The sequence below is a fragment of the Octodon degus genome, unplaced genomic scaffold, assembly GCF_000260255.1.
Source record: "Octodon degus isolate 3935 unplaced genomic scaffold, OctDeg1.0 scaffold00017, whole genome shotgun sequence".
Taxonomy (NCBI): domain Eukaryota; kingdom Metazoa; phylum Chordata; class Mammalia; order Rodentia; family Octodontidae; genus Octodon; species Octodon degus.
Window position 1 is genome coordinate 10,814,041 of NW_004524593.1, and position 12,011 is coordinate 10,826,051.

A 12,011-nucleotide genomic window follows, 5' to 3' on the forward strand; every position below is an offset into this window, starting at 1 on the left:
TGTCGCCTTCACACAAATCAACTTGGAAGACAAAGGCGCACTGGCTAAGCTGGTGGAGGCCATCAGGACCAACTACAATGACAGATATGATGAGATCCACCGTCACTGGGGAGGCAATGTTCTGGGTCCAAAATCTGTGGATTGTATTGCCAAGCAGGAAAAAGCAAAGGCTAAAGAGCTTGCCACTAAACTGGGCTAAGCATACTCTTGAGTTTTCTGTACATAAAAACAATAAATTGTCCTTAATCCAGTGTAAAAAAAAATGAGCATCTAAAATGAATAGACACTTCTCACGTGGAGAAGCAGAAGTGGCAAATAAATATATAAATAAAAGGGCCAGGGAGATAGCTCAGTAAAATAAGCACTTTCCTGGCAAGCACAAGGTCCTGAGTTCAATCTCTGGTACTGGGAAAAAAAAATTAAAAAATAAAATAAAAAATGTTCAGTATAACTTGGCATTTGAGAGAAGCAAATTAAAACAATGCTGAGTTTCCGTCTCACAATGGAAACAATCAAGAAATCAATGAATAGCGAATGCTGGCATGGCTGTGAGGAAAATGAAACCCTTCTCCACTGTTGGTGGGAGTGTAGACTGTTGCAACCACTGTGGAAATCAGTGTGGAGATTCTTCAGAATACTAAAACTAGAGCTTCCTTTTGACTCAGATATTCTCTTCCTTGTTACCTTCCTAAAAAAAATGAAAAGCATCATACCACAGCAGTATATGCATGCTCATGTTTATAGCAGCACAGTTTGTAGTAGCGAAATCTTAGAAACAGCCCAAATACCCATCAGCCATGAATGGATAAGGTATTTTTATCCATGGGGTTTTTAGGTAATGTACTACTACCCAGCCATAAATAAGGACAAGTTTGAGACACCTGCAGCTAAATGGATGCACCCTGAGACCATATTGTTAAGTGAAATAAATTGGCCACCCATGTTCAAATACTGAATGGTTTCTGTGGTGTGAAAAGCCAAAAGTGTATGTAAGGATTAAAATGTATAATAGATATTACAAAATGGGAAGAAAGTGTTCAAATGAGAAGGGAAACTTGGGAACAGAAAGAAAGGACAAAAAAAAAAAAAAGAACAGAAAAAAATGAAAACAAAACTTTTGTAAACAAGGAAGAGAAAAAGAGAGGGCGGGAACATAAATGGGGAGCAGGGAAGAACCAAGATTTGTCCTGCACTGGTACAGCCTCCCTATGATGTATGTTATCATTATGTATATTGAAAGTATATCGGCAAAATTTCATAAATGTAAGACACTGAGAAAAAAAAATAGCTTACTAGAAGGTGGACGGTCTATATGCTCCCATGAAAATAAAGTTACTGAGAACTTCCTGCCTCAGCCTCTCCTATGCTGGAATTACTGGTGTGTGCTACCATGATTGGCATAGTCAGCTTTCTTTTTACTCAAAGGAGAGATTTATTTGGCTCATGGTTTGAGAGGATTCAGTCCACAGCCAGAGGGCTCTAAGGCCGATTATGAGGAAACAGAATGGCAGAGCAAAGCTGCTTAGCTCCTGCCAGCCAAGAAGCAAGGCAGGGGAACAATGTCAGAGAGGAAAGGGCTAATGACCCTCTGTGGTACCCAAAGTCACCCTGCCCTGACCCTCCCAAACACCAAGAGCTGTGCTTTTCTAATCCCCTGGGTGGCTCCCAAGCCAATCAGGTTGACATTCTACCTTCATTGTCACAAGGACCTGCCATGTGCCATGGCCAAACAACCCTTGGGACATATCACAGAAGGTGTTGTAGTTGAAAATTAAGAAAGCCGGGTGTTGTGATGCATGCCTGTGCTCCGAGCATCTGGGAGGCTGAGGCAGAAGAATCATTGTGAGTTTGAGACCAGCGCAGGCTACAAAGTGAGCTTAAGGCCATCCTAAGTTGCATAAGGAGACTCTGTCTCAGAAAGACAAAAGAAGGAAAAGGAGAAGCAGAAGCAGAAGGAGGAGGAGGAGGAGGAAGAATAGGAGGAAGAGGAAGAGCAGGAGGAGGAGGAGAATTCAGAGGATGAAGGTGTTACAGTGAGTCTGGAGGACTGGAACTTTGTAGGAAGGAGGAACCACTACGATCTACTAAGCAAACATGGTGTCTATAGGGAGAAACACTGCAGGTTGCTACTCCAACAATCGAAGTGCCATTGTGTGTAAAGCTCTGGGCCAGGTGCTTTCATATTGATCATGCTGGGTAAACAGTTCAGTGGATTACTAATTATTTCTAATATGCAAAACAAACCAACAGAGGCTCATAAAAGCAAAAATCTCACCACTAGTGGAGGAGGTCAGATGTAAGTTCTGGTCCAGCTCTAATGACATTGTTTCTCTCCAACCTATAAGCTCTGCAGCCAACTAAGTCACTGACCAAACAACCTTCTGCCTTCATTTAACTTCATGTGTAGGAAAAATGCCCTGGGTCATCAGTACAACTGTACATGATGAGGTGATTAGTAATAATAGGGAACAATTAGCTGCGCACATACAATGGACATTTGTTGTGTGCCAGGCTTGTGCTAAGCACCCTACTTGCATGCATCGCTCAATCCTGGGGCCGGGGAGGTGGCTCAGTAGAATAAGTGCTTGCCTGGCAAGTGCAAGGGCCTGAGTTCAATCCCCTGTTCCGCAAAAAAAAAAGCAGCTTACCCCTATTTTAACACATAAGAAAACTACAGCATAAATGATGTCAATAAGTCACCTCCTGGCACAGAACTAGGGAAAGCCTGTGGCCTTCATCATTCTATGTATTGCCACAAACACTGAACTGGAAGTACAATTTGCTCATTTGATTAATAATTAGCATTCACTTCAAGGTTTGGGGTTACTGGGGGAATAGAAATGAAATAGAAGATCAAATAAATCTGTCCTGCAAATTATTTACAATTTAAGAAGCAAGATATACATAATAAAATCATTACAAACAATTGAACTGTGCACATCATTCAGTACTAAATTGATCAGTTCAACCAGTAAAGGCATGGAGTTCAGAGAAAAGGGCCTCACTGAATGCTAAAACAGAGACACTGTAAGAGACAGACTGCATCCAGCAGGACAGAAAAGAGATTCCAGGGCTGGAGTGATGTCCATTATAGTTTGTATCTATATGTCTCCCCAAAGCCTCATGCACTCATAGGCAGGGCTTTGGGGAGATACCTGGATCATGGGTGTGTGACACTGGATCCATGAGACCACTGATGAGCTGTTGGGAGAGGGCTGGCCAGATAGCTTAGCAGACTGAAGTGCCTCTTTAGGCAAAGCACAGAGGCCAGGATTCAATCTGCTGTTCCTGCCCCACCCCCAGGGCATGCTGAGATGGTGATTGAGACTGGGTGTGGTGGCATCTGCCTGTAATCCCAGTGCTTGGGAAGCTAAAAACAGGAGAATCAGATCTGTGAGTCTATGAGTCAGATCTGTGTAGTGAGACCCTGTAGAACCTGTATACCCTGTACTGAATACATTAAAAAAAGAGAAGAGAGAGAGAGTTGTTGGGAGGCCTAGTGTTGAAGTGATAGACCAACAGGGGCATAGCCGGGGAGGGTCTATGTAGCCCCCCTCCTCCCTTGATCCCTCACAGCTTCCAGTTGCCCTGCTATGAGCTGTTTTCCTCTGCCAGGCTCCTCTGCTTTGCCACCCTGCCTTGGAACCAGCTGACTATGGACTGAAATGTCTACAAATGGTGATTTAAATAAGCCTCTCCTCCTTTATCTTGTGGGGTTTGAGTATTTTGTCCCAGCAGTGAGAAAAATGTCCTAGGGACAGGGACACACTCTCTCCAGTTCTAGAAGTTCATGTTATGAAGTAGTAAGAGCAACACATTCCTACAGAGTTTTCCCTCTGAAAATTGAAGATGCAGCAGAGCTCTTTCTTGGGCTGCTGGTCTAATGCTTTTTCCAACTCATCCTGAAACAAGGAGACACCCACAAAATAGCCTGCACGGCTAAATTTAATCTTTTAACCCCTATACATCTCCTCAGAGATTCAGAGCCCTGGAGCCCAGAAGTTACAGCTGTTCAGTCTGTGTTTGTCAGAGCCAGGTCTGTGGTTCAGTGGTACAGCCAGGCCTACCAAGTGCTGGGACTGGGTTCCAATCCCGGCAGTGGAAAAAAAAAAAATAGTAGAGACCCAGATGCGACCCAGACAGCTTGCAGTCTGCCCCACTGTTTGCTGTGAGTGGTACCTATCTGAACCTCAATTCTCACACTTGTAAAATGAGTATTACAACATGCCCATCTCATGGGGTCATCATAGAGGTAAATGAGGTACCTGTAAATAAAGTACGTAGCACCCTGGCTGTGTTTTTAAGGTAAGACTATACCTGGTTTCATTACGGGCAGTCCCCTTGCTTTCCTCCTGTGGCCAGCAGGTGGCCAGCACATTTCTAAATGAGGCAAGACTTTATAGATAGACTTGGTACAGTTCTAGAACAATTAGTTCCCCCTTGACTTTGTTCTAAGGCAATTTTGCTTCCTATAGTTCAGGCTGGCTTTTTTGAACTCACTGTGTAGCTCAGGCTGGACTCAAACTTGCCATCATCTTCTCAGCCTCCTGAGTACCGGAGTCACAGGCAGGCGCCACCAAACCTGGCTGACAATTTGCATTTTAAAATACCTTTTGAGAGGCTGGGGAGATAGCTCAGCAGTCTAAGTGCCCACTTGACAAGCGCAAGGACCCGAATTTGATCCCTAGTACTACATGCTGTGCTGACCCTGGAACCCAGGGCATGCCATGCCAGTCACTGAAACCAGGCGTGGTGGCACATGCCTATAATTCCAGCACTGGGGAGGCCGATACAGGAGGACCACTACAAGTCCAAGCTGCCTAAGGAGACCCTATACCAAATAAATAAATAAATAAATAAATAAATAAATGTTTTAAAAGCTTTTGAACATTTTCTTTTGAAATTTTCAAATATATAGAGATAAAACTTGGAAGAGTGAACCTACAGATCCCCACAGGCTCACCACCCAGATTTTTTGTTTCTTTTTTCTTTCTAAATTTTAGAGATCACATGAAAAGAACAGACTGGGCATGGCAGTCCATGCTTATAATCCCAGACTAACTGGGAACATACAGCCAAGTTTATTTTACTAAACAACACCTACCTTCTCTCTTTACTCTAAGTAGATTATTTTGTCTTTTTGCCTTTCTGAGACTATGCAGTTTCGGCTAGATTTAAACTCACTTTATAGCCCAGGCTGACCTTGAACTTCAGCAATCCTTCTGCCTCAGCCTCCTGGGTGCTATAATTAGATTATTTGAAACAGATTGTAATTACAATTTCATTTATAATACCTAAGTAGATATCTTTAAGATATTAGGAATTACACCCCCACCCATTTTCTGTGATGTTGGGTTTGACCTGGGTGCACCCCCACACAGCTACAAGCCATGCTTTTCTATTTATAAACTGCCCAGACTAGACTCCAAAATTCCATCCTCCTGCTTCAGCCTCTGGGGAGCTGTGATTATAGACCCATGCCACTATGCCCAGCACCCCATAACAAAACTTTTGAAACATAACCACAGACAAATTACCTCTAAGAATTTTTAATTCTTCAATATCACCTAAAGGCCAGCCAGGGTTCAAATTTCCTTGATTTCTCTCATAAATTATTCTTTATTATTAAAAATTATAAATATTAGAAACTATCATCATAACCTCTTGGGGGGTTGGTACTGGGGAGTCAACCCAGGGCCTTTGCTACATCTCCAGCACTCTTTATTTTTTGAGACAGAATCTCACTAAATCACTAAATTGCCCAGGCAGGCTAGACTCAAACTTGTGATCCTCCTGCCTCAGCTTCTTGGGTGCTGGGATTGTAGGCATGCACCATGACATCCAGCCCAAAATTCTGGGATTATGGTGCATAGTGATTTTCAATGATATGGTTAGTTTGTTTAAAAAGATGCTGTTTCTGAGGCAAGCTGGATTTGACACCCGTGGGGAGCACTGGGATCAGTAGGCCTGGCAGTAGGGGCACCCAGCTCCCACAGAACTGTCCAGGAAGCAGGGTGCTGTCATGCATGATGTTCACCTGTTTTTCCTCAAACCTGTGTGTATTTATAAGCCTTTTTTCTGGCATCTAGTTCTGTGCTCTGAAAGAGGCCCAGGCAATGTACATGTATTTAGAAACCACAGCTCAGAATCACCTGCGCCTGGTGCCCAACATAGTCCACATTTGGAGTCCTTCATAATTGCATGTTCTACTTAAGAATACCGAGACCTTTTTTTGTTTCTTTTTTCCTTTTAAATTTTAGAGATCACATGAAAAAGAACAGACTGGGCATGGCAGTCCATGCTTATAATCCCAGCTCTTGGGAGGCTGAGGCAGAAAGATCACTGCAAGTTGGAGATCAGCCTGGGCTACAAAGTGAGTTCCAGGCCAACCTGAACTGCATAAGGAGACCCTATCTCAAAAGGAGGAAGAAGGGGGAAAAGAAGAAGAGGAAGAAGAAGGAAGAAGAGGAGGAAGAAGAAGAGGAAGAGGAAAAAGGAAGGAAGCAAGCAAGCAAGCCAGCGAGCATTGCCATGTTGCCCAGGCTGGCCTAGAACTCCTGGGCTCCAGCAATCATTATGCCTCAGTCTCCCAAATAAGTGGACCACAGGTATGTACCACTGTTTCCAGCTAAATTTCTATCCAAGTGAGAACCACTCTGTTCACTTTTTTTCACTGATACAGGGTCTCTCTGTGTAGCCCAGGCTGGCGTCAGACTGGCAGCCATCTTCCTGCCTCAACCTTCCGAGTACTACAATAACAGGTTAGTACAGGGAGCCCGAGGTTTCCCAGCCTGGTCTCTTTGCCCCTCCTGCAGGAGGCCAAGGCGGCTCCCCTTCCATGCTTTGATTGCCTCAGAAGGCTGCGGGTCCCTGGGAGAAACCCTCTATTGTCGCATCCCAAGACACATCTTTCTACAGGCTGACCACAGGCCTTCCTCCCTGGACTTCACTGCCACTGTTTTACCATGCAAGAGACTTCATTCCTTCATTTGCCTAATGATTAAGCAAATCCATTAATAACTGCTAATCCAACTAATGTACCCTAATTTGAGATGGGGCTCCAGGCTTCTAACTAAAGGAGATACATGGAGTTTTGTTATTATTATTATTATTATTATTATTATTATTAGTCTCTTTGAGACTGGGTCTTACTACACAGTTCAGGCTGGCATTGAGATTACTTTATGTAGCCCAAACTGGTCTTGAACTAAAAAATGATCCTCCTGCCTCAGCTTCCCAAGGGCTAGGATTATAGATGTGTGCCACCATGCCTGGCTACATTGGGTCTTATGGAAAGCACTTAGAATTACCAGAACTCTAGTAAGGAACAAACTGAAAACCCAGATGCTAAAACAATGCAAAACAGAAGCAACCTTTTTTTTTTTTTTTTTTTTTTTTTTGTCATACAGAGGATTGAACCCAAGATCTTCACACTGACCTACATTCCCTTTATTTTTTGAGACATGGTCTTGCTAAATCCTCTGCATCAGCTTCCCAGATTACTGGGATTATAGGCATTGACCACTACACCTAGTATATAAGGAATTTTTTTCATGTGATAGTTTTCTATCTTAATTCAATAGCTCATGCCTATCACCCTAGCCCTCAAGACTGAGGCAGGAGGATTATGGCAAGCTCAAGACCAGCCTGAGTTACTAGTGAAACCTGATTTCAAAAAACCCAAAACAAAAATAAAACAAAGTTTTCCTAGCACTTAGTGGTAAAATCCTTAGATTTTCATTGAAGAATATGAAACAGATGGGTGTGGTGGGACATACCTATAATCCCAGCACTCTGGAGGTTGAGGCAGGAGGATCACTATAAGTGTGAAGCTAGCCTGGGCTACACAGTGAGTTCCTAGCCAGCCTGGACTACACAGTGAGACTCTGGCTCAAAAAAACAACTCAGCTAGGCATAATGGTCCACACTTGATCACAGCCTGGACAATTTAGCCAGATGTTATTTAAGAAAAAAAAGCTGAGGGACTGGGTAGATAGTTCAGCAGTTTAAGCATCTGCCAAGCAAGTGCAAGGACCCAAGTTTGATCCCCAGTACTGCATGCCTGCCCCAGAGCCCTGCACTTGCCATGCTTGCCACAAAGACTAGGCATGGTGGTGCACTCCTGTAATCCCAGCACTGGGGAGAGTGAGATAGGAGGATCACTAGGAGTCTAAGCTGTACAGCAAGACCCTGTACCAATAAATAAACAAAAAGATTTAAAAGCACGAGGTATAAAAAGTAATGCCATATTATATGCTAAGCTGTAAAACGCACAAGTCAATAACTTCTGACAATTAACAGTTGTGCTGATAACCCACTACTATTAGGGACTACTGGACAATATTGGGTTATTTTGCTTACTTCATAAGTACCTACAATCTTTGGACTGTCATCAAGTATGAAAAGGTTCTTTTTTTTTTTTTTTTGTGGAACCAGGGATTGAACTCTGATCCTTGCATTTGCCAGTCAAGCACTTATCCTACTGAGCCAACTCCCCGGCCCCAGAAAGGCTCTTTAAAGACCTTTCCAAATACACTTCTCTAACTGCAATGGAACACCTACCTCTGAAAAAACAAAACAAAAAAGGGGGATATGTTGGGAGCTACTGAAGCTAGGAAATTGATCAAATGTGTGTAGGTGGGACTAGGCCTCAGAGCCTAAAGCAAACAAGATATCTCAGTCCTGAGATAAACAACCTTTCTGGTTAAGGTCAGCTATTAGTCATTAGGCAACCCTGTGTCACATGTTACTAACTTTACAAAAGTATAAATAGAGGACTGTTTTGTGAAAAAAAATAAAGAAAAAATATATATGTATGCTCAAGATAGTTAGGATAGGTATACAGCTACTTTCTCTTAGTTCACTGAAAGGTTTGTACTAATATTGCTTAGACAAGATATCATGTCTGTATCTTGTCCTCTGAAATAATTACTACAAAGACAACAATATGCAATGTATTAATTATTGTAACTGTCCTACTAACCTGTTTTGACACTGTTTCATTGCTATTTTATCTTTTTTCTCATTAAAATGATTTTTTTTTCTTTAGGATTGCTATTTTATTGTTGCCTTTTCTATTACATGATTAAAATGAATTTTTTAAAAGCTGAAAAAATTATAAAATGTTTCCTAATCTCAGCTTTTATTTAGTGTTGTAGTTTTAGCTCATGTAAAGAGATGATTGAACAAAATGACCTGAACTGTTGGAAAATGACATTACTTTTTGTTTTCTCTTTTGCAGTTGCTGTGCTGTTCAGGTTCCACCCCAGGGATGGAGGTGGCTCAGTGGTAGAAGTCATGCTTAGCAGGAAGACCCTGGGCTCAGTCTCCAGAACAACAACAATAAATGCCAGTCAGGTGTGGTAGCTCATGCCTATAGTCCCAGTACTCAAGAGGTTGAAGTAGGAGCATTGCAGTGAGTTCAAGGCCAGCCTGGGCTACACCATGAGATTCTGGCTGGAAAAAAAAAAAAAGGGAGTCACATGTATCTGAGTCACTGTGGTTCTGCACAGCTGGGCCTGCAATCCATTTTTCCACCCTTTCTTCAGGGTCTCTTTGTTCTACAGTGACACCCCAGCTTTCCTATCAGAAGTTATTCTTATATGGGTTTATATTTAGCCAACTCATTCCTTTGTGCTGTCTCAGTTTTCACCATGAAAATCGAGCACACTGAAATATCCAGATTTCTTTTCCTTTCCAAAGAACTTCTTAATCATCAAGAAAAGCCATCAGGCTGGGCATAGTACACATGCCTATAATTTCAGCACCTGGGAAGCTGAGGCAGAAAGATCACTATGAGTTTGAGACCAGCCTGAGCTACTGAGTTGCAAGAACCTGTCTCAAAAACAAAAAAAAAAAAAAAAAAAGAAAGAAAGAAAAAGAAAGAAAGAAAAGAAAAATAGAGATTATTATTTTGAAAATAGCATTGTGTTATGGGACGAACTGAATATCTTACATGAATTGTCATTTGTATGCATTTTAATAGTAGTGGTTATAGTAATTAAAATAACATTTGCAAAGGTCCACTGGGTACCGCCTTCGCTCTATAAGCACGTCCAGTGATTTAATTCAGAAAATCCCTACAAGTCTTACTCAGTGATATTTGTCCCACATTACAGATACAGAAATGGGACCAGGGAAGCAAAAATAGTTTGCTGTGGTAAAAAAGCAGACAGATAACCATAGCAAGGCGACTACTCGGCGCCAGCCTAGGCTGTGCTGGTCCCCTTCTATGCAGGCATATCTGGTACAGTTGATCGCAGTTAGAGCGCACAACCAAGGTGGCAAATTACAGGTTGTGTCGTTTCTCCGACCTGTTCTTCATCCACGGCACTGCATTCATTTTGCATTTAAAAAACCCATAATTGGAAATTAAGACCCTATTCAATTTGATAAATGCATCTATGCATTGTGCAGGACAGGGGTCGCCCACCCAACAGTATGCAAATTCCCCCAAACTGCCTCGCACATATGAGGAGCACTTGAGAAACAGAAAAGGCTTATGTTTCAGGATCCTTTTTTCTTAGAGAATCAGCTTTATAATAACTTGCAGCACAAGCTCACGCATGTGGTTGCTGTTTTAGTCTCTGTGCCTGGCCCCGGATTTCCATGGATGTGGCCATCATGGTCTCCAGACAGGCATTTCCAGGATCAGTCACGCTCAGTGCTCCCTGGAGAGTGCTGCGCATGTCTGTTCCCTGCGCGCACAGCTGAGCAAGGGATGGGAGGAGGCACAGGCGGCCTCGTTCTGTATCGTGCACCCTGAGTGACGCAGAGAGCCTCCCTGTCTCAGAAAAGGTGCAAAGAGCATATAGCAGGGTCAGTGTCAGCACCCTACCTGCGCCTGTGAGCCTGGTTTTTCATGCAATAAGCTGGGTCCTCTGGCTTTGCTGTGCCCTGTCTGCCTGATGAAAATGGTGCCAGTGTGGATGGCAAAGGCTCAACTGTTAGTGGCTTCATCAGAGTGGCAGCCCCAGGTCATTGAGACGCCTTCGAGAAGGCCGCAGGCTCTGCCCCCTGGCTCTGGCTACTCGCACTGGGCATGCTTTCTCTCCTCATGTGCTCCTCCCTGACATGCTGCCTCCCACAGGCCCAACACAGGGGAAGCTCCCAGCTGTGAGCCTGAATAAACCATCCTGCTCTGTAAATGGGCTACCTCAGGTATTTCATTGTAGTGATGCGAAGCTGACCATCACAGGGCCTCCTCTGTCCTCCTGATAGCTAGTAAATCATTTAGCCCATAACAGCAGAAAATCATTCCAATGGATTGATACTACAATACATCTCCCTCCCCCAAGCAAAAATAAAAATCCAGGCAGTAATATTTCTGGAAAGTTCTGGAAAAAGTTAAATGGCAATTTAAATCCTTTACATGTGTAACACAAATGTAACTTTTCTCTCATTTTTTTGTTAATGTACTAAATGCTGCTGAATTGCATCCTTAAAACTGGTGTTACATCATGTGAATTTCACCTCAACAAAAAACAATTCACAGAGCAAAATAAATGCTTTCATCTACTGTGTCCCCAACACTCTTAGGCTCTGAGAACACAGCACAATAAAGACATGAAGTCAAGAGTTCAATGAGGGAGATAAGAAAACAGGACAAGGGGTCACTAGTGATTCGTTGATTACAAGGATACAGAGCATATCAGAGCACAACAGGCACACTTATCCAGGGCAAGGAGGGTATTATGGATTGAGTGCATTTGTCCCTCCAAAGCCTCATGCAGGCATGGGGCAGATTTCTTGAATTTGTGATTAATTCATAATCCAAGGCTGGGATTATGGGTGTGAGTGCTACAACCAGCCAGGGGCAACAGCCTGAATGCAACATAAGAGAGGCAGAGACAGACTTGTTCTCTGTAGCTATTATTGCCTCTACACCTCCCCTTGCTCTCTGCTTTTTGCTGCTATCATGAATGGTTGCTCTCTGCCATGTGCCGCTCTGCCTTGGAGCCAGCTGAGTAGGGACTGAAACCTCCAGTAACTGTCAGCTAAATAAACCTTTC